This window comes from Coregonus lavaretus, assembly GCF_964263955.1.
Source record: "Coregonus lavaretus genome assembly, chromosome: 11".
NCBI classification, from domain to species: Eukaryota; Metazoa; Chordata; class Actinopteri; order Salmoniformes; family Salmonidae; genus Coregonus; species Coregonus lavaretus.
The window spans coordinates 3,430,049-3,451,474 of NC_139998.1; positions in this window are offsets into that span (position 1 = coordinate 3,430,049).

Consider the following 21,426-nt stretch of genomic DNA (forward strand, 5'->3'; position numbering starts at 1 on the left):
TCGGTTACTGGCACAACGCTCTTAACCACTAAGCTACCTGCCACCGTGTTCTCCCACCTTTCACATACCTTTTGTTTTTGTATCCTACTGTCATACCAAAAGTAACATATCATACTAATTTGAGTGTCCCGGATTTACTTAGGCCAATGTAATGTAACGTAACGTAAAGTAACATATCATACTAAATGGAGTGACACAGATTTTAGGTAAGGGATAAACGCAGAAGTACTGTACATTACCTTGGAAATAATGGACCACTCAGCGGAGTTCATTTTTCCAAGGTCATGTAAAGTACGGAGACGTTTATCCCGCTTATACCACAGTTGCCAAATAAAACAATACCAAAGCACACATTTACCGGATAAAAAAACAACTTTCATTTTTATAAGTGAATTCATACTTTCTCATCTTTTGGTTGCTAGAGACGCGACCCAGTCATTTGTTCGATTAGTTTGATATTTATGGACGCGACCCAGTTGTTTGTTCTATATATTCCATTGCCATGCTCGCTAGCAACAATTCTTGTCCCTTGCTTGCTAGCTAGCAAACTAGCTATGGCTAACACAGTCATGACCTCTGATGGCAGTATAACAGCAAAGTAGCTGCATTTGCATTTGTTTAAGCTGTTTTACATTTACATTCATTTGTATAAATATCCATAACAATGAGGTGATGCCACCCGATTTTGCCTGCCATAGCTAGAAAAGTTTGCCTCCTCGTCAGGACACTCAACACTGTTAATTACGAGGAGATTACATTGCATATCAAACACTAGGCTTGAAGCTCGCTAAATAATCTGCGGCTAGCAAACCTGTCAGTATGGCAACCAAATTAAAAAATACCAGTTGCTGAAAACAGCTGGTCAAACTACAAACATGTGGGAGGATTTGACAGCATTGCACCACTTGTGTCATGACTGCAACATAGGGACTGGAGGGTCATGTTCATCACTCACCACGTTAGGTCATCAGATGCTCCAAAACAAATGTGTCTGCAAAAACAAATAAATGCTAGCTAAAATGTAAATGTAGCTTGCTAAGTTGTTCCTCGTTGGACCTGTATTCAATTTCAGTTTGTGTGGTTGTTGGTTTAGCTTTCTGTAACTTTGTAGCAAGTACAGTCTGCATGTGTAGGCGCTTATTGAGTCATGATTGCAAGGTGTCCCAATATCTTTTTCCAACTGTCCCGATATCTTTTCCAACTGTCCCGTTATTTGGTTTTAATGTCCATTCTAGAATGCCCTTCTAGTCAATCAGAAACAAGTATTCAACAATGCTGTGGTATAATTAAGCAATAAGGCCCGAGGACGTGTGGTATATGGCCAATACACCACGGCTAAGGGCTGTTCATACGCATGATGCAACGCGGAGTGCCTGGATACAGCCATTAGCCTTGGTATACTGGCTATATACCACAAACCCCCGAGGTGCCTTATTGCGATTATAAACTGGTTACCAATGTAATTAGAAGAGTACAAATATTTTGGGGGGCATACCCATGGTATTCGGTCTGATATACCAAGGCTGTCAGCCAATCAGCATTCAGGGCTCAAACCACCCAGTTTATAATAAAATATAATACGTTTTGCTCTGAGACCAGGCTGGAATGCCTGGAACCAGGGTTCAGACTAGTTAGGAGTTAGGTGTCCTGACAGCTCCCTGGGCATTTGTTTGTGGTATGGGGGCTTTTGTTTTGCTCTCCCAGGGGATTATGGGAGTTCTACATGTTAAAACATGATCATCCAGGTCCCACCCCTCCCCTGAACTCTCCTACTGACCAACCCTCACTCCCCCCTCCTAACCCCTCCTTATGCCTCTCTCCCTTGGTGGTCACAGTGGCCTGCTCGGTGAAAACAACTAGCAGGATTAAGGCTCCCTGTCTGGGGTCAGTAGAACTGAAATCCTGAGATGTTCTCTGCACAGCCCACAACTGCAGGGCTCTCCAGAGGGTGGTGCGGTCTTCACAACGCATCACCGGGGGCATACTACCTGCCCTCCAGGACACCTACAGCACCCGATGTCACAGGAAGGCCAAAAAGATAATCAAGGACAATTACCACCCGAGCCACTGCCTGTTTACCTCGCTATCATCAAGAAGGCGAGGACAGTACAAGTGCATCAAAGCTGGGACCGAGAGACTGAAAAACAGCTTCTATCTCAAGACCATCAGACTGATAAAGAGCCATAACTAGCACAGAGAGGCTGCTGCCTACATACAGACTTGAAAATCACTGGCCACTTTAATAAATGGAACACTTGTCACTTTAATATTGCCACTTTAATGTTTACATATCTTGCATTACCCATCTCATATGTATATACTGTATTCTATACTATCTTAAAAATGTTTACATATCTTTTCTTTTTTTCTTTTTTTAGGGGGTAGATCAGCTTTAATATTGCAGATAGATTGTAACTTCCATCAATGTAATTGTCTGCATCACTTCCAATCCCGCATATGTTTTTTTTCTCTCGCAATTATATACATGTATGCACATACACATACATATCCTTTTTAAAAATATATTTCCCTTTATTACTTTCCATCCCCACCACCCCTTCCCTAATTGGAGTAAACTAGTGAACAACAATGCTTAGGCCTCTACTTCCAGCTATACATACTATATACATTTTATGGACACAGTCAATTTTACAATATTTCTATTTTGTTTGTTTTTACTCCTGAACTTCCTCTACCCTCAACCTCTCCGATCATTTTCATGATGTCCATCCGGTTTGCTTCTATATGCCATACCATATCTTTCTAACTGTGCTCTTTCACAAAAGCTCTCAACCTATAACCTATATACTTATTATGCTAATTATGGACACAGTATGCTTACATTATTAGTTATCTTGTTGTTATTAGTTGTTGTTAGTTGTTCTTAGTCCCATCCTTCAACTCCATTTAACACCACCCATCTATCTCTTAACACCATCCATATTGGATTTCTATTTGCCATATATTTTTCAACTGTACTGTGATGTTTTACAAAAGTTCTGAACCTTTCAATTCTCATTGTTTCTACAGATTGTAAATTGAAAATAAACATGTTTACATATCTTGCATTACCCATCTCATATGTATATACTGTATTCTATACTATCTATTGCATCTTAGCCTATGCCACTCTGATCATGACATTGCTCATCCATATATTGATATATTCTTATTCCATTCCTTTACTTAGATTTGTGTGTATAAGGTTTTTGTTGTAGAACTGTTAGATCTTACTTGCTAGATATTGCTGCACTGTCGGAACTAGAAGCACAAGCATTTCGCTACATTCGCAATAACATCTGCTAACCATGTGTATGTGACCAATACATTTGATTTGATTTGATTTTGAACTCATCTTTAAGCTGGGAGAGAGAAAACATCTGGGTTGTCCCCTCTTCATTTCCCCCTGCATTTCACTCCTCTACTCTCACCTATTTTACAGGATTTAACCCATCAAACATCTGGGTTCTCCTCCCCCTCTTTTTCCCCCTGTCCCATTTTCATGCAGTTTTCCTCCCAGGCAGAAGTGTTACAGGTGTGCCAATGGCTGCATTTAGACAGGCACTCACATCAGATCTTTTCACCTCAAATATTTTTCAGAGCTATCTGATTGATCAAAAGACCAATTAGTGAACAAAAAGATCAGAATTGGGCTGCCTGTCTAAACGCAGCCAATGAGACTTTTTTTTATCATGCATGCTTCTGCCTTGCTAATTGAATGATTGATCCTGTAATTTCATTTGCTGACTGTTTCTTTAAATACTGTTTTTTTGAGCTGCGGCCACCTGGGGCAAGTTGCCAGTTTCCCTGTGGCAGTTTTTGACTGTCTGACTAAATTGAGAGAATATATTTGATTTATCTTGATTTGAAGTTGAATCAATGTTTATGTAGTGCTTCCCTCGACCATGCACCAGAACCTGTTTTTGTTTCTTTGTATATTTCATTGTGTTCTGTTCTCCTGTGTGCTCCTTGTCCTTTGACCAGGCTTAAAAGAGAGAAATCAGGTTTTGACTAATGGTGGACAAGGAGCAAATAAAACTTGAAAACTTGCAACCTGTTGTTGACTATTTTATTTTGCCGCTCAACCCTAAATAGCCTGTATTCGGAAAGTAATCAGACTCCTTTACTTTTTCAAATTTTTTAAGTTACAGCCTTACACAGCCTTTTTCTAAAATGGATTAAATAGTTTCCCCTCAATCTACACACAATACCCCATAATGACAAAGCAAAAACAGCTTGCACATGTATAATATTTAAAAAACTGAAATATCACATTTACATAAGTATTCAGACCCTTTACTCAGTACTTTGTTGAAGCACTTTTGGCAGCGATTACAGCCTCAAGTCTTCTTGGGTATGACGCTACAAGCTTGGCACACCTGTATTTGGGGAGTTTGTCCCATTCTTCTCTGCAGATCCTCTCAAGCTCTGTCAGGTTGGATGGGGAGCGACGCTCCACAGCTATTTTCAGGTCTCTCCAGAGATGTTCGATAGGGTTCAAGTCCGGGCTCTGGCTGGGCCACTGAAGGACATTCAGAGACTTGTCCTGAAGCCAATCCTGCATTGTCTTCGCTGTGTGCTTAGGGTCGTTGTCCTGTTGGAAGACGAACATTCACCCCAATCTGAGGTCCTGAGCGCTCGGGAGCAGGTTTTCATCAAGGATCTCGCAATACTTTGATCCGTTCATCTTTCCCTCGATCCTGACTAGTCTCCCGGTCTCTGCCGCTGAAAAACATCCCCACAGCAAGATGCTGCCACCACCATGCTTCACCGTAGGGATGGTGCCAGGTTTCCTCCAGACATGACGCTTGGCATTCAGGCCAAAGAGTTCAATCTTGGTTCCATCAGACCAGAGAAGCTTGTTTCGGTGCCTTTTGGCAAACTCCAAGCGGGCTGTCATGTGCCTTTTACTGAGGAGTGGCTTCCTTCTGACCACTCTACCACAAATGTCTGATTGGTGGAGTGCTGCAGAAATGGTTTTTCTTCTGGAAGGTTCTCCCATCTCCACAGAGGAACTCTGGAGCTCTGTCAGAGTGACCATTGGGTTCTTGGTCACCTCCCTGATCAAGGCCCTTCTCCCCCGATTGCTCAGTTTGGCCAGGCGGCCAGCTCTAGGAAGAGTCTTGGTGGTTCCAAACTTCTTCCATTTTAGAATGATGAAGGCCACTGTGTTCTTGGGGACCTTCAATGCTGCTGAAATGTTTTGGAACCTTTCCCCAGATCTGTGCCTCGACACAATCCTGTCTCGGAGCTCTACGGACAATTCCTTCGACCTCATGGCTTGGTTTTTGCTCTGACATGTACCGTCAACTGTGGGACCTTATATAGACAGGTGTGTGCCTTTCCAAATCATGTCCAATCAATAGAATTTACCACAGGTGGACTCCAATCAAGTTGTAGAAACATCTCAAAGATGATCAATGGATACAGGATGCACTTGTGCTCAATTTCGAGTCTCATAGCAAAGGGTCTGAAAACTTATGTAAATACGTTTTTTCTGTTTTTTCTGTTTTATAAATGTGAAAAAATGTCTAAAAACCTGTTTTTGCTTTGTCGTTATGGGGTATTGTGTGTAGATTGATGAGGGGAAAAAACGATTTAATCCATTTTAGAATAACGTAACAAAATGTGGAAAAAGTAAAGGCGTCTAAATACTTTCCGAATGCACTGTATGTTAGGCAGAGCTCTTATTTTGTCCTGGGGTGGCGTAAGATCGGCTACACTTGTCTACCTCCTCACAGAAGTACATTATCCTTCAGGATTTTTACCCAGCATTCCTTTGGTAAAATTCCTGTAGCTCAGAGCACTCTACTCCGCTCCATCGAATGACAGTCAGTACCAGAGTGTACCATAACGCATTGCAGCGTTAGAGAGAACCAACATGGTGACACGTTTGTCATTCTATTTAATGTGGCCCAGCTGCCTACCTGTCACATTGCCCTTCTCCGAAATACCCAGGGTACAGTGCTGCTGGGTGTGCCTGTCTGCACCCCAAATGGCACCCTATTCCCTACATAGTGCACTACTTTTGACCAGGGCCCATTAAAAGTAGTGCACTATATAGGGAATAGGATGCCATTTAGAAAACATCCTCTGTTCCTCATTTCCCTGCTGGGAGAGGTAAAGACAGGGGCTCAGTGTAGCGTGGGGGGCTAAAGGTGAGACAACATCGCTGTGAACCAGGGACAGGAACACAGACGACAAACCCACACCAAGACAGATGAACGCACGCACACATGCAAACGCACACACACACGCCTCCGCTGAGAGGACCTGGATGTGGCAGCAAGGATCCCCTGGTGGTTTAGTCAGCTGTAAACAGATACACCACTGAGAAAAGTAGAGCGAGGGAGAGAGAGAAAGAGGGATTAGAGAAAGACATAGAGGGGGGAGGGAGGATGCATGGACAGAACAAAAGCATGAGACAGAAAGAAGGAGCAATACAGAAAGAGAAAGAGACAGATAAAGGTCGATCGAGGGAAGAGAAGGGGGCAGAACAGATGGAACAAACAGTCACAGCAGGGGCCATTCTGTTCATATTAGATTGTGCCAATGAATATCATTAACATCTTCTCTAATCAGTCTTCAGGAATATTCTATGAACTCAGGGCTGCTCCCCCACAACCGCTCCAACGTCCTTTCTATTCGTCTTTCCTCCCCTTTTCATTTAGAAGACACTAATGCATACATTCATAAAATGCAAAGGTTCTGATAAAAAAATGTCCCCTGAAGAAAGCTGCTGTTATGAATGGCGTCTGTTACCTACTGTTGCATACTGTTGTCAGTCACAATAACCTGTCCTTATCTTACTAGAAAAAACCCATACCCGCGTTGCATACCCATATACAGTACCTCCATTATAAACGCTTGGTTGATCATTGAGGGGAATTGTTTTCCACCATTTTAGGCCTGCAAATGAGCATTTGAAATGGTTACGCAGTCAAGCTCAAAGCTGTGATTTCCAAATGACAGCTTACGAGATTAAGAGAACCAAACCACTCACAAACATTATTATCTGTGACACTCAAATGTGGCGGTACAGCCAGAAATCAAGTTATAGCAGTTTTTTTTGGGGACATTGACTGACAATTCTTGCCGTTTCACTCATCAGAATTCATTGCCTTTATTCAACGAGGTAAGTTATTGAGAACACATTCTCTTTCACAATAACAACCTGTAATCGCTGTCTCTTTGTGAAGATGTAGCCTATATCCTTTCACAAAACAAGAGATGACAGGATGTGTGCACTCAGGACTCCATGTTAGGTCAGTGAAACACACCCTTCACAGAAGAGAGTTACCTTGACTAGCCCAAGCCAGGACAGTAAGTCAGGTTATTTCCCCTAAAACATCCAGGACAAAGGAGGGTCAATAGGTTGTTATTCAGATGTGTCACATGATAGGGGACAACAGGAAGTGAAGCGTGGGTGAAGGCAGGAAGCTCTGTCTCTGTGAAACAAGGATGTCCTTTTCTTTATGTGTACTGACTGTCCTCTCTGCCTTTCCTTTATGAGGACAGCACATCCTTGACACACATAAAGCCCCAAGCCATTGTGACAAGACTTCAAAAAGAAAGTATTGAGAAAGAGGCCACATGCTCTGTACCCTTAGCAAATATACTTTCTCCTTTCCGCCTGTCTCTCCTCCTGTCTTTCCTCCTGTCTCTCTTCTATCTTCTTCTGTGATATGACAAGCTCTTGGAAGACAAGGAGGATATAGCGGGCTCACTCAATATCCTGAGTGATGTACCATAGAGATACATACCTACAGTATGTCCTATTTAATTCTGTGTGATGTACTGACTCTCTGATAGGCACTGCACCCGGTCCCTGTCTCCAGTATTCCCATGGAATTCCCATGGTCCTGTCTGCTCCCAGCCTGGGTGTGTTCCTGGCACTGTGCGGATGGAATAAATAAATCACACAGTCCCCCTGGAGAATAGAGGAAAGGGATATGGAAGACATCTGGTGATGGCGATGAGTCTGGAGCTTCTATGTTAGAGCCTTTTTGGACAGTCAAAAATAGAGTTTCAACTGCAGTCAATTATTGGTCAAAGGGTCTTTGTCTCTTCTAGTGATTTTATTTTTACAGGACAGTCTATGTTCAGAGGTATTACTCCTTTCAACCATCACATAAACACTGAGCACTGATTCCCTCTCCTCAGTGTTGAGATGCCACTGTATGTGGTGTAGTCTCCTGTGACAGACTGTTAACGTAACGTCAGAGGGCGTCGGGAGATGACGTGGAAACTGACCACTAGGGGCAACAGTGAGTGCTGTTACCTTCAAGTAGGTTTTGGTTTTGCTGTACAGGGATGGGCATAAGCATCTGCCTCTGGTGCCAAACATTGCATGTTTGAATCCAGTGATAGAAAGTTGTTTTTGAGATTTTTGTTTTAAGCCTATCCCAAACCTTAACCCTTACCTTAACCATTTGGAGCGTCTGCCTCTTGTGCCAAATGTTGCATGTTCGAATCCAACGATAGAAAGTTGTTTATGAGGTTTTTGTTTTAAGCCTATCCCAACTTTAACCATTTGGAGTTAATACCTAACCTTAAGATTTTGGAGTTAATGCCTAAACTTAACCTAAACATAAACAATTCGGAGTTAATGCCTGAACCTTAAACACTTCGAAATTTGACCTTTGGAACAACTTCAAAATTTGACGTTTAAGAAACATGGATGAATGTCTAATTCTGACACGAGACTGTGAGCGCTAGTTGTAACATACATTTTAGCTAGCTAGTACATGCAAGATTTGGAACTGGGTTCTAAGATTATATTGTATGTGGTGTAAAGGAATGTAAGCCACTTTGCTGAGACCCTGGTGTAGCTCAACAGGGCCATGTGTTCATGTGCACTGCTATCTACAGGTTATAGTAGGTCTGGCACCATGCAACCATGCAGCCATGCTGTTCTCTCATTGGGTTACTGCATTGGGGAAATGCTGGGTTCTCATTGGGTTACTGAGCACAGATTACATTCGAATCTGTAGCTGCTGCTGTGTTGAGGTGACCTGGGAATATAGGGGATACACATACATGGACGCAAGCACATACAGTGGGGAGAACAAGTATTTGATACACTGCCGATTTTGCAGGTTTTCCTACTTACAAAGCATGTAGAGGTCTGTAATTTTTATCATATGTACACTTCAACTGTGAGAGACGGAATCTAAAACAAAAATCTAGAAAATCACATTGTATGATTTTTAAGTAATGAATTTGCATTTTATTGCATGACATAAGTATTTGATACATCAGAAAAGCAGAACTTAATATTTGGTACAGAAAACTTTTGTTTGCAATTACAGAGATCATGCGTTGCCTGTAGGTCTTGACCAGGTTTGCACACACTGCAGCAGGGATTTTGTCCCACTCCTCCATACAGACCTTCTCCAGATCCTTCAGGTTTCGCGGCTGTCGCTGGGCAATACGGACTTTCAGCTCCCTCCAAAGATTTTCTATTGGGTTCCGGTCTGGAGACTGGCTAGGCCACTCCAGGACCTTGAGATGCTTCTTACGGAGCCATCCTTAGTTGCCCCGGCTGTGTGTTTCGGGTCGTTGTCATGCTGGAAGACCCAGCCACGACCCATCTTCAATGCTCTTACTGAGGGAAGAAGGTTGTTGGCCAAGATCTTGCGATACATGGCCCCATCCATCCTCCCCTCAATACGGTGCAGTCATCCTGTCCCCTTTGCACAAAAGCATCCCCAAAGAATGATGTTTCCACCTCCATGCTTCACGGTTGGGATGGTGTTCTTGGGGTTGTACTCATCCTTCTTCTTCCTCCAAACACAGCGAGTGGAGTTTAGACCAAAAAGCCTTATCTTTGTCTCATCAGATCACATGACCTTCTCCCATTCCTCCTCTGGATCATCCAGATGGTCATTGGCAAACTTCAGATGGGTCTGGACATGCGCTGGCTTGAGCAGGGGGACCTTGCGTGCGCTGCAGGATTTTAATCCATGACGGCGTAGTGTGTTACTAATGGTTTTCTTTGAGACTGTGGTCCCAGCTCTCTTCAGGTCATTGACCAGGTCCTGCCGTGTAGTTCTGGGCTGATCCCTCACCTTCCTCATGATCATTGATGCCCCACGAGGTGAGATCTTGCATGGAGCCCCAGACCGAGGGTGATTGACCGTCATCTTGAACTTCTTCCATTTTCTAATAATTGCGCCAACAGTTGTTGCCTTCTCACCAAGCTGCTTGCCTATTGTCCTGTAGCCCATCCCAGCCTTGTGCAGGTCTATAATTTTATCCCTGATGTCCTTACACAGCTCTCTGGTCTTGGCCATTGTGGAGAGGTTGGAGTCTGTTTGATTGAGTGTGTGGACAGGTGTCTTTTATACAGGTAACGAGTTCAAACAGGTGCAGTTAATACAGGTAATGAGTGGAGAACAGGAGGGCTTCTTATAGAAAAACTAACTGGTCTGTGAGAGCTGGAATTCTTGCTGGTTGGTAGGTGATCAAATACTTATGTCATGCAATAAAATGCAAATGAATTACTTAAAAACCATACAATGTGATTTTCTGGATTTTTGTTTTAGATTCCGTCTCTCACAATTGAAGTGTACCTATGATAAAAATTACAGACCTCTACATGCTTTGTAAGTAGGAAAACCTGCAAAATCGGCAGTGCATCAAATACTTGTTCTCCCCACTGTACATGCACACAGACACACACATACAAGCAAGGACGCACATACACGTCGGAGGAGAACTGAGAATATAGGGGATATAGAGATATGTGTGGGTGCATATGCAACACAGAGAGAGAAAGACACACACAACAACTGTGCTGTGAGGCTCGATCAGCCGATCAGATCAGTGTGACAGGTGCATTACCATAGGATAATGAGAATCCTAACACCGCTGCCTGTAGCGGCAATCAACTCTACTCTCACAAGATACTCTCCACTCTTTCTACACCCACCTCCATCAATCAGTGTCATGTGGTCGGAGTCGTACAGAAGAGATACAGACACTCCCTAACTGCGAGCCATCACATCACATTACAGTTTAAATTAACTTTTAACACATCTAGGGTGTAATCTGAGCCATAAAAATGAATTGAGTTCTTTAGTGCTGGCCTTAGGTGAGATAAGCAGGAATAACAACACCCAACTGCTATCTCAATCCATCAAAATCCACAGACTTATCCAGATAAAGTCAAATGTAAATCATGCACGTGTCACTCTGCGTGGGATCTATAGGAGAGGAGGAGTGTTCATTTGGACCTGGCTCCAACTCTCTCTCTCTCTCTCTCACCCTCTCAGCGCGAGGCCGGAAACAGCATGTTTTCACAGACTCATATTCCTGATGTTCCCTGATCTCTGGCAGCGCTGGAGCTGCACCAGAGTCATTTCACACACATGCACGCACGCGCACACACACACACACACACACACACACACACACACACACACACACTGGGACAGACAGGGAGGCTGCATGTGGAGGAAGGATGGCTGCTATCTTGCTTTCAGGTCAGTTGGTAAGAGACTGGCACTAGCTAGCAATGCTAAGGTTGTGCGTTCAATTCCTGCAGGGATCACATACACATACTAAAATGTGTACTGTAAGTCACTTTGGACAGACTGTAGCCCTGTGAGAAAGAAAGGAGCTGTGTGGGGATTGGGGAGGGTGTTGTGAGTCATTCTGAGCTCAGTGCTAGGTGATGGTGGGCTGCTGAGCAGGAAATGAAGCTTATGGATCATCCACTGACCTATCAGATAACTATTTAAACAGCTAATAGAATGAGACTGATCCCTCTCTCTCTCCCTCCCTCTCTCTTTTTCTTTCACTCTCTCTCTCCTCCCTCTCTCTCCTCCCTCTCTTTCTCTCCCTGGTATGTGAGCTCAGACAGTGATTCAGAGCACATCTCTGTGATCAGCGCCTCCAGGCTTAAGGCAATCTAAACCTGGCAAGGGAGTGATTCTTAGACAGCTAGAGAGTGTGTGTGTTTGCATATGAGTGTGTGTGTTTGAGGCTAATGTGCTTTTGAGTGTGTGCATGTGTTAGTGGTGCGCCGCTCAGCTGTTTGTTCACTCGCACCCACCCTCAATTACTAATAACCCATCCGCAACCGCCCGACTATATGTCATAAATTGATACTCTGATGCCCGTATGTGATAAAGTGAAACTCTGATGCCCACACCAGACCCTAACAGCAAATATTGAAAAATGTGCTGTATATTACAGTCGAAGATGGCGGAACAATATTTTGACAGGGTGCAGGATTTCATTTGCCTAATTTAGATGTTTCCGTTTCTCTTCTGTCAATATATGTTGCCCTAGAAGACTAAATAAACCCTTGCTCACCTGAATAATGCCATGAATCGATAGAATTAAATGAATGCTTCAATCTAGTTGACATCGGTAAAGTTCTCTGTCAGCTCTGCTTCTTTCTCAGAGCAAAGACATTTAGGGACCGGGGAGAGAATGCAATAACAAAACAAGAACATTTCCAAATGAGTTTGGCCGGTTGTAAGGAAATAGCAAGCTGTAAAAACAACCCAACATGTTTCTGATAAGATTTCAGTTTGGCTTGAATGCATATTTTATGTGGTGAAATACTATCAGCTTTTATGATGCTGATAAAGATAGTTAATATTAAGGCTATGTGCGAGGTTATAGACCTACAGTCAGTGTCCAGATTTCAGTTTCCATTTTACCCATCTGAACAGTAGGCTCCAGTTCGCTTGACGTGCCATAGGCCTATTTATATATAAATAAATAATATGCCATTTAGCAGACGCTTTTATCCAAAGCGACTTACAGTCATGTGTGCATACATTTTTACGTATGGGTGGTCCCGGGGATCGAACCCACTACCCTGGCGTTACAAGCGCCATGCTCTACCAATTGAGCTACAGAGGACCACAATAGTCCCCATCTTGTGACTATAGAATTTGTATAGCGCATCACAATCATCACACATAACATTCACTGCTGTCATCCTCTTTTACCACTTCACTAAATCTTTCCCAAACATTACTTTTCTCGCCCTCCCTTCTCTCTATTTTCAACTCTCCATTTCGCAGCTTTTCTCTTATTGAATTAAACTCTGACACTAGCTAGGTTTCCAGCCAATTGGTAACAGATTTTCATGCTAATATTATACAATCTGCATAAATAAAATATGCTAATTTTCCACTAACCATGTTTTCGTTCAATCATTTCATGAGGATGAATTACATGACGCATTAAAAAAAGTAACGACTGGGCTGACGGAAACATGAAATGCTGGTACAATTTTATAAATGCAGACAGGCAATTTGTTCGTTGGACATGGTGGGATCTTTTTTTGTCGGTAAAATAAATGATGTGAGAAATGGTGGTGGAAACTACGACTCGGGAAAGCATACAGTTTAATAGGCTACAGATTAAAGAAGTTATGATGAACTTCACAGGGTGGTGAATGTGCAAGGTGATGAGCTTGTTGCTCCTTTCCAATAAATATCGAGGGTCTTATTCTGATGACATGATCATCGATGCTTCCCGAGTCGTAGTGGGAGGACCACACACCATATCATCGAGTGACTCCAAGTTTACTTCGATATGATGGTTATTATATCAATATTTGTACATAAAGGCGTTTCCAACACCATTACTCGCATAAATTATTTTATTGACACAAAAAGAACCCACCATGTCGAACGAACAAATTATTTGCCGCCATTTATAAAATTGTACCGAAACCTCCTGTTTCCATCACAGCTGTAGTGATTATTTAAAATACGGTATGACTTTACTCGCATAAAAACTGTAGATGGAAACGTGGTTAGTGTTCTTACTTTTTCTGCCTGTTCCCAAAAGCATTTGGCCATTGGCATGTAGGCTATTTGGCGCTTGTACAGTTAGGCCCTAAAGCTTAAGCTTACGCACTAATGCCAGATTTAATTATGTACTGCTTTCTCTTTTTTCAACCCGCCGGCCACCCACCCGCCCTTCTTCCAGACAATATTTAATGACCCTAAACCTGCCCGCTCTGAACTGGGTTATGAGTCAACCTGTGCATCACTAGTGTGTGTGTGTTTGTGTGCATGCCCTCTATGTGTGTGCATGCATTGATGCTATTGTATTAGGCCATACTCCCCAGTCGGTATTAGATAGCCCCGCCCGCTTGATTTAGTAAATTACAAAACTACATTTAAAAAAAGTACGTCTAAAGACTTTTCAACATTGCCTGCTCCCGAGCGTTCTCACTACTGAAAAATGTAATATTGCAGGACTTCCCTCATGCCCCTTTTCATGACGGTGCTAGCAGCCATGTGAGTGAGTGCTAGCTAGCTATCGACCAGAACATTAAGCTAGCCAAGACCAACAACACAAACAAACAGACTATGCAGCTACAAGTTACAAACGGACTATACTAAACAAGTTAAATGTCTTACCTGTGATCAGAAGTTTTCCACACATATAGCTAGCTACGTGTAGCCTACCTACTTGGACACCGGCTCCCCACAATTTCCCACTCTCCCACACTGAATAGCCTGAAGCCACAGGGCTCTTCTCGCAGGCTCTATTTCCCAATGTGGGTCGTGATTTTTGACCTGGTTACATATACATTGATCAACACAGCAGCTTTTCGGCATGTTTTGTGATTTCTGTATAACAAAAAAACTACGACAAAGTTTTATGCTTTACACTGGGTGTCAATGGGAAGATTTTTTAAAAAATCCGATTTGTGGGCGTGGTCTAGGGGAATTCCTTATTATTATGTGAATATTGACTTGTAGTAGACTCCTGAGTGGCGCAGTGGTCTAAGGCACTGCATCGCAGTGCTAACTGTGCCACTAGAGATCCTGGTTCGAATCCAGGCTCTGTCGCAGCCGGCCGCGACCGGGAGACTCATGGGCGGCGCACAATTGGCCCAGCGTCGTCCAGGGTAGGGGTGGGAATGGCCGGCAGGGATGTAGCTCAGTTGATAGAGCATGGCGTTTGCAACGCCAGGGTTGTGGGTTCATTTCCCACGGGGGGCCAGTATAAAAAAATATGTATTCACTAACTGTAAGTCGCTCTGGATAAGAGCGTCTGCTAAATGACTAAAATGTAAAAATGTAGTATAGAACCCCACAATATATGAAAATAGGATGAGGATTCCCAGTGAGGGGCAGCAGGACAGGGTACAGGCAGGACTGGATTGGGAAGGGGCCTGGCATATTCAACTAATAAAAGAATGGACGACCTGACCAGAGAGGTCCAGGACCTAAAGAACAGTTTGCAGTTCTCCCAGGGTCAGCTCGATGAGTTGAAGCAGGAGAATGGCAAGATCACAGCAATCTGTAAGTCATTGAGAGAGGACATCAGTTCTGTGTGTGAATCCATGACAACAATGACGGATAAATCTCAAGGGACAATCATTGAATCTCCACATGAGACCTGGACGGAGTCTGAGGACAAAGTGAGGGAAATTATCTCTGAGAAATTGAAGATGGACCACAGGAAGATTGAGGTGGAGCGTGCCCACAGGACTGGAAAACCCACCACCGGCCCAGATGACAGGCCCAGGCCAATAGTGGTAAAGTTCCTGAGGTTCAAGGACAAGGTAGCTGTTCTGGAAAGAGCTAAGAACATGAGAGGAACGTATATCTTTCTCAACGAGGACTATCCTGAAGCTGTGTGCCAGAAGAGGAAAGAACTTATCCCAGCCATGAACGCTGCCAGAGCGAGTGGGGACATTGCTTACATCCGCTATGACAGGCTCATTGTCCACCCGCCTTCCCAGAAGCCTGGAAGGGATGAGAGAGCCAAGCCTATGGGTACGTAGCATCAACGCTGTAGCACACACACACCAATTGATTAATGGACTGCTGAATGTATATATTTTTCTCTTGCTTTGTTTGCTCTTTCCAGTATTATGTCTATCTCTGATAAGCTTCCCAGGATGTAGGTTCATGAAATCAATAACTTGCTAACATCAGATAACATTCATATATTAGCCATTTATGAGACTCACTTAGATGATTCATTTGATGATAGAGCAGTAGCAATACAAGAATGTAACATCTATAGAAGAGACAGAAATGCTTATGGGGGAGGAGTTGCTGTATATATTCAGAGCCATATCCCTGTAATGCTTAGAGAAGATCTTATGTCAAGTGTTATTGAAGTGTTGTGGTTGCAGGTTCACTTGCCACATCTAAAGCCTTTTCTTTTGGGGTGTTGCTATAGGCCACCAAGTGCGAACAGTCAGTATTTAAATAATATGTGTGAAATGCTTGATAGTGTACGTGATGTAAACAGAGAGGTCTACTTTCTTGGGGACCTGAATATTGACTGGTTTTCATCAAGCTGTCCGCTCATGAGGAAGCTTCTTAGTGTAACCAGTGCCTGTAATCTGGTTCAGGTTATTAATCAACCTACCAGGGTGTTTACAAACACTACAGGAACAAGATCATCCACATGTATCGATCACAATTTTACTAATACTGTAGAACTTTGTTCTAAAGCTGTCTCCGTATCAATTGGATGCAGTGATCACAATATAGTGGCTATATCCAGGAAAGCCAGAGTTCCAACAGCTGGGCCTAAAATAGTGTATAAGAGATTATATAAAAGATTTTGCTGTGACTCATATGTGGATGATGTAAAAAAATATTTGTTGGTCTGATGTGATTAATAAGGAGCATCCAGATGCTGCACTTGAAGAATTTATGAAATTGCTTCTTCCAATTATTGATAAACATGCACTGTTAGGAAACTGACTGTTAGAACTGTTAAGGCTCCATGGATTGATGAGGAATTGAAAAACTGTATGGTTGAAAGAGATGGGCCAAAAGGAGTGGCTAATAAGTCTGGCTGCACATCTGACTGGTTGACTTACAGCAAATTGAGAAATGATGTGGCTAAACTCAACAAAAAGAAGAAGAAACTGTATTATGACCCCAAGATCAATGATAAAAAGAATGATGGAAAAAAAACTTTGGAGTACTTTAAATGAAATTATGGGTAGAAAGACAAATTCAACTCCATCTTTCATGGAATCGGATGGCTTATCCATCACAAAACCATTTGATGTTGCCAATTGTTTTAATGATTAATTAATTGGCAAAGTGGGCAAACTTAGGCAGGAAATGCTCTTAGTTTTAGAGATGTTCAGGACCAGTTTATTACTGGCCACCCATTCCAAAACTGACCGCAACTCTTTGTTTAGAGTTGCAGTGATTTCACTAGCTGTGGTTGCTGACGCGTATAGACTTGAATCATCAGCATACATGGACACACAGGCTTTGTTTAATGCCAGTGGCAGGTCATTGGTAAAAATAGAAAAGAGTAGAGGGCCAAGAGAGCTGCCTTGCGGTACACCACACTTTTACATGTTTAACATTAGAAAAGCTTCCATTAAAGAAAACCCTCTGTGTTCTATTAGATAGATAGGTTTCTGTCCCATATCGTGGATTCCGAGCTACAGTAACAGCACATCTCCCACAATCTTCTTAGTATCAATTTCTTTCAACCAATCATCAGTCATTTGTGACTCGTTTCAGGAAACTGAGCGTATGTCGCATGTCACTACTTCATAGGAGAGGGATTTGAACGTAAACATATTTTTCTTTATCAAAATGTGTTTTTTGCCAGAAATGCCTTCTGAAACGTGAACTTTCATGTGCCTTAATAACAAACTTGTATTCCATCCGTAAATACGAATGAAATTGTTAAATTACGAGCCTAGTTGGTTTAGCATGCTTTTGTCTGTAACGTGAGCTGTTCAAGTGTTGACAGCCCTTCCTTTCTTTTTTTACCCCCTTTTTCTCCCCAATTTCGTGATATCCAATTGCGATCTTGTCTCATCGCTTCAACTCCCCAACGGGCTCAGGAGAGGCGAAGGTCGAGTCTTGCATCGTCCGAAACAGGATCCGCCAAACAGCGCATCTTAACACCCGCCCGCTTAACACAGAAGCACCAATGTGTCGGAGGAAACACCATTCAACTGATGACCGAAGTCAGTCTGCAGGCACCTGGCCCGCCACAAGGAGTCGATAGAGCACGATGAGCCAAGTAAAGCCCCCCCGGCCAAACCCTCCCCTAATCCGGATGATGCTGGGCCAATTGTGCGCCGCCCTATGGGACTCCCTGTCACGGCCGGTAGTGACACTCGATCACTGCAATGCAGTGCCTTAGACTGCTGCGCCACTCGGGAGGCCTTGATAGTCCGTTCTACCGCGCCATTTTTGAAATATATAACGTTAGCCATCGAGAACTACAAAAGTTTTGATACTTTTCTCAACAACATTGATGTCCTGAATTTAGCAGGCACTATCGACAGATCAGTTGGAAAAAGTGATGGGCTACTTTCTGCACACGCCACGGTCAGTGTGAATCGGAGTGACTTGACACAACACTGGCCAAACAAGATGTAGCTACAAACAAAATAGAGTTAAATGGTTCCAGTCTGCCGTGAAGCGTTCATCCATGTATACGTGTAAGAGTCTAGCTATATTTTCAGATATAAGTTTCTAATTTTGTCCGAAAATTGTTTTTATTGCAAGTTAAAGCGTACTGTTAGTTAGCTAGCAAATGTTAGCTTGCTGGCTCGCTAGCTAACGTTAAGTGTATAATCTGTGTAGTAATATTATTCTAATCTATTATTTTTTTGCATTGCTAGTTATAGCCTGATGTTAGCTAGCTAACATTGAACCTAGTTTGTTAGCTTTAGCTACCTGCAGATTCATACTACAGCTATTACAATGTTTGTATTGGTAGTAGTATTAGATGGGATTATGCTTAGTTCATTGTTTAGCTAGCTGCAGTGTATGATTTACAATTTTCTAGCTCTGAGTCTCTACTTTTATCCAATGTAAAAAACACAATTTCAAATTCTGCTACATAAGACCGAATCGAGGCGGTCGGTCACATTTGTGTTAGTGCAGTACATGTTGAGTGCCCTTCTCTATAAGCATGCTGGAAGTCTGTAGTTAATTTGTTTAAAGATAAATAGCATTGTATTTGGTCAAACACAATTTATTCCAACAGTTTGCTAAAAACTGGCATCAAGCTGATAGGTCGGCTGTTAGAACCAGTAAAGGCCGCTTTACCATTCTTGGGTACCAGAATGACTTTGGCCTCCATGCCTGAGGACAAACTCTTTCCTCGAGGCTCAGGTTAAAGACATGACAAATAGGAGTGGCTATAGTCAGCTACCATCCTCAGTAGCTTTCCATCTGAATTGTCAATGCCAGGAGGTTTGTCATTATTGTTTGATAACAATAATTTTTCCACCTCTCCCACACTAACTTTACAAAATTCAAAATGTATTTCATTATTTGTTTTTTATGCATGAATACAATGCCTCACTGTTCGTTGTTGCCATTTCCTACCTAAGTCTGCCCACTTTGCCAATGAAGTAATCATTAAAATAATTGTCAACATCAAATGTTTTTGTGATGAATAAGCCATCTGATTCGATGAAAGATGGAGTTGAATTTGTCTTTCTGCCCATAATTTCATTTAAAGTACTCCAAAGTTTCTTCCCATCATTCTTTATATCATTGATCTTGACTTCAATATACTCAGGCCACCAGGTGAAATTGGTGGGGTGCCACAGGTGACCAGTCAGCGTGAGGGGTGTCCAGCCTGAGGATGCCCACTATAGTGAGAAAGGGACGCTGCTATGGGAGTGGAAGTGTGTGTGTGAGTGAGTGAGTGAGTGAGTGAGTGAGTGAGTGAGTGAGTGAGTGAGTGAGTGAGTGAGAGAGAGAGAGAGAGAGAGAGAGAGAGAGAGAGAGAGAGAGAGAGAGAGAGAGAGAGAGAGAGAGAGAGAGAGAGAGAGAGAGAGAGAGAGAGAGAGAGAGAGAGAGAGAGAGAGAGAGAGAGAGAGAGAGAGAGAGAGAGAGAGAGAGAGAAAGAGGGGCAGTGGGCAGCAGCACTGCTCCAGAGAACCCTATACCTACATCGGGGTTGGATTATCACCCGCCGGCCAGAAAAATCACTGTGAAAACACACACACATCATACAGATAAAGAGCCAGAGAGTTCCCTGAACACATCCGGAGGGACAAACGTCACACACACAACCTTCACCTTGGCCTGTTAAATATTAAAGTAGGGGAGACCGGCGATGGTTGTAACACTTTTTCTATTTTTGTCAATTTCTCTGAGATTGTTAGAGCTATTACATTCAAAATACATCAATTTACACATTTGTATAGGTATTATCTCTCTAAATCAAACAGACAAGTTGTGACTTTGTTTTAAATACAAGAAGTGAAATGTTAAAATTCACCCCACCTCCCGGGTCAGTTGTAACAGCGCTTGGGGTGAAATGTAAGTTTTGCTAAAATTTATAAATCATGACATGCAACGACATATTGAAAGCCTTTATTGAGAACAACATTGCATTGTTTAACACTTTGTGTGGCAGAAATAATAAAATAATAATACAAATTGTAAAAAAAAAATTGTATTTCTAGGCTCCATTAACTGGCCGTTCTCAACTAAACAACATCTGACAACGAAACAACAACATCTGAACTAAACAACTGTATGTGTGTGTGTGTGTGTGTGAGAGACAGACAGAGGGGTGGTGTGTGAGTGAGTGAATGTTGGACATGTTCAATCAACCAGTCACAGTTGTGACAGTGGTATGGCAGTCCTGTGGTACAGAGTTGGTCCGTAATTTGCATTCCCAGCACTGCACCCAGACTTCCTTAGGCTTGTTACAACTAACCCTGACCCTTGCTGCTAGATTCAATTGTAGCTACATGTTAAAACTTTAGCATTGCTAACTTACATCAAATATATCTACCCACACTGGTTATAAACCTGATATAAATGTAGTTAATCTAACTTCAAAGCAATTGATGTGTTGAGTTCATCACAGGGTCTTGCTTCTTCACATGAGGGTTGAGAACTAAACTGAGCATGTGCACAGTGAGTCACATGATTCTAGCTTGTTCCTGATTGGAGATATCGAGAGTGTTACAACTATCCCGTGTTACAACCATCCCCGGTCTCCCCTGCAGTATATTCACCAGGTAAAATGCTCTCTCACAGGCTTGTTACAAAAGGTACAGTATATGTAAAATACACACGCTGTAAAACACATAAGCATTCTTCAGTCAGGTTTGTCTTCAGTCAGACTTCTCCCATGACAATGGTCCCGCATGCTGAAAAGAGATCTACTTTTCACATCATCATACCAGTATATTACATACACCATTCTGCTACATAAGGTACAGGATATATATGTGGTAAAAGTTATCCATGTGCTACATTCACACCTCTACCATATCAGTGTTCCTACATGCTCAAAAGAGTAGATTATTCACTGTTCATACCATTATAGCCTTCACCACTCTAGAACCTCCCCATTATCTCATGCTCTCAGTCTGAAGACTCGTTTAGAGCCAATCCCTATGTCCCACCTCCCTAGTGACAGAAAAAGAGCAGAGTGTATGTGTGTGTGGTGCGTGTGAGTGTTGTG